Source organism: Austrofundulus limnaeus, unplaced genomic scaffold (assembly GCF_001266775.1).
Source record: "Austrofundulus limnaeus strain Quisiro unplaced genomic scaffold, Austrofundulus_limnaeus-1.0 Scaffold622, whole genome shotgun sequence".
Lineage (NCBI taxonomy): Eukaryota > Metazoa > Chordata > Actinopteri > Cyprinodontiformes > Rivulidae > Austrofundulus > Austrofundulus limnaeus.
The window spans coordinates 104,774-107,625 of NW_013953024.1; positions in this window are offsets into that span (position 1 = coordinate 104,774).

Here is a 2,852-nt window from a genome sequence, read left to right on the forward strand (position 1 = left end):
TCCTCCACCCCCTCCTCCCCCCGTCCAGGAATGATCCATCAGCATACACATTACGTCACCTCTGTTGATAACTCCACATTTATTGATTCATTAGATCACTTTTGTTCTTCTTCTGAAAAAAATCCGTTTTCTTTGTGAAAGTGCATGCTCACGTTTGTGCACGAACTCGACATTTTCTTATTCGTTTAATCTTTTATTGATATTCATAAATATAAAACACATTCATCAACACAATTAGATGAAAAATGAATTATAATAGCGAAATTTTGTGAAATTTTTAGACAAAGATGTTAAACAATTTTCTGGAAGAATGGCTGCCCCTGTAACTTGATGTTGATCTGATTTATTGTCACAATTAATTTCAAGAAATAGAATTTATAGATTATTATTATTTTTTAATCATACAATTCAGACAGCAAAAACGGCTTTCAAATGAAACATGCACCACAAACGTCTGCATTTTACACAAATTGATTGCATTTATTGCCATCTTCAAGTTTCTTGCAATAAATGCTGATTGTTTCTTACTAAATCTTTAATTTAATTACTAGCCATTTAAAAACATCCATCTTTTTCAATCACTCTCTGTTGCTTTTATGAGTAACCTACATTATGTTGAATTTCCCAGATTCCCACCTCACATCAAAATTTCCAGCAATTGGTCACACACATCTAGTTTGACCATTTATYTGTTATTCAGTTCCTCCATCCTTCACCATGTTCCACTCAAGGTGCCTCATTAACCCCCAATAAYTAAAATATATTGTGTATCCAACCAGCTCTATTTTGTSTTACTTTGTCTGATATTATTCTAGAAAAATTGTGGCTGTTTTTCTCTCTCTCAATAGAGGTGTCCTCATAAGGCCAGTGTTGTCATTTTTGRTTTAATGCAGCATCTATAGACTAAAAATCCAAGTTTTCACAACTCATTTTGACAATGAAATTACTGAAAGCCTTGTTAGGTTAAGGGAAGGTGGCGCGGTGCATCAGAAAGCTGCCTCCCAGCAAGAAGGTTGCCAYTTCTAATCCTAGCTGGGGATATTTCTGGGTCGAGTTGGCACTTGTAAAACATCACGTTAACTTAAAATATGTTAAACTTAATTTATTTATTTGTTTAAACGTTTATGTTTAACCTGCTCCTGAAAAATGTTTTAATGTTTAATGTGGACTTTGTTTTCAGCCACATGAGGTTTAATCATTAAAAGGCTGGTTTTCATTAAAATTGTTTTGTTTTCATTTAATACCACTGAGACCCTTGGACCATATGTTGCCCATGTGTGTTTCATGATGAAAACCTTTTAAATATATCAGTGGCATCTTTTAAGTAATAGCACTGAACTTGAAATAAATTTGTTTATTGTTTGATGAATAATTTGAATAAACATCTGATATTAATATACCTCAGAACTTCATGCTTTATAATGTCTTCATCAGTGTTTAGCTCATGTTTTTCATTGTGGGGTAAATAAGAGGGAAATGGAACAAAAAAAAAACTATTTGGTGGCAACAGAAATCTAACCAGACATGCTTTTTAAGTTATTTTCTTACAATTTCAGCCAAAGTTTTAAACATATTTGCTCAACCATTTTAATGAAGGCGTAACAGTATGTATATATATTTTTTGTGTACACAAAATGCACTAATACATAAGTAATTGGTCTTAAATAGAAGGTTTTAGCAATTATTTGATGTCTGATTTTACATCTCAAACCCCAAATCGGACAACGTCAGGAGCTTCACCTCAMACAGTATATTGTAAAAAACCTCTTTTTTTATAAGAAAAAATATTTCTTTCTTACTCCTTTTTTCTTTCATGCACAGCCTCTTTTCCTCTTGTTCTGCTACAGAGAAGTTTAGAACTTGCCAAATCAGCAGACACAGACAAATGTTGTGTAAGCACCTGCTTTTTTACTCCCAAGTATCTGAGCAGACATTAAAGATGGATAATAAAGTATTTGTCCTGTGTATATATGAGCAATACACCAAAACCAGACAGGCTCCCTGTGTTTCAGCACCATCCCTTGTAAAGAGGCCTCCTTTTTGTTCAAATGTAAAACTCAAAGAGACTTAAAGCCYAGACAAGATCCCCTGTTTTGGTTGGAGATCTGAGAAGTTTTGTTGTCACCACAACAACCTTTTCCATCCTGCTCTTACTACGAACTGAAGCAGCTTTTGGTCACCAGGTACTCTCTCACTCTGGAATGTTATTCAACCCTTCAAGAGCTCTTTTACTGAGGCCAAAGAGGTACTAAGAGGGCMTTAAGGTTGTGGAAGAGTAAAGATCGCTTAAATTAGTCCACCTCCTGCTCAGACGCTTCCTTTCTCCTGCAGGTCAGCACCTCCCTCCCTGTTTACTCACCTAAATTACTCTAAATTCTTTTTTTCTTTTTCTTGCCCTACACAAAGATCTATCTGTATCGCAGAAAAGGAAAAAAGGGAATCTGAATAGCATCATACGTTATAAGCATCATATATGTGCAGCTCAATGAGCCACATTCTTCCACACAGGAGCAGAACAAAGAACTTCAGCTGGAGCCACAGTTTGAGCTGCATGTGAAGTTTTTCACATGCAGCAGGTGACACCTGCTGGCAGACAGCTTCAACATCAGATTCAGAAAATAATCRAAGTAGAAATCTGTCATCATGAAGAACTTCATGACATCAAGTTTAACCTATTTAGTTTATTCATTTTTGCATTCATAAAACAAAATCTATACAGTAAAAATAAAAACAAAAAAGCCAACAATGTCATGAATGAAAAGGGTGCAGAATGAAGAAAAAAATCCCTCTATTTCTCTCTGTGTACGTGTGTTTGTGTGTGTGTGTGTGTGTGTGTGTGTGTGTGTGTGTGT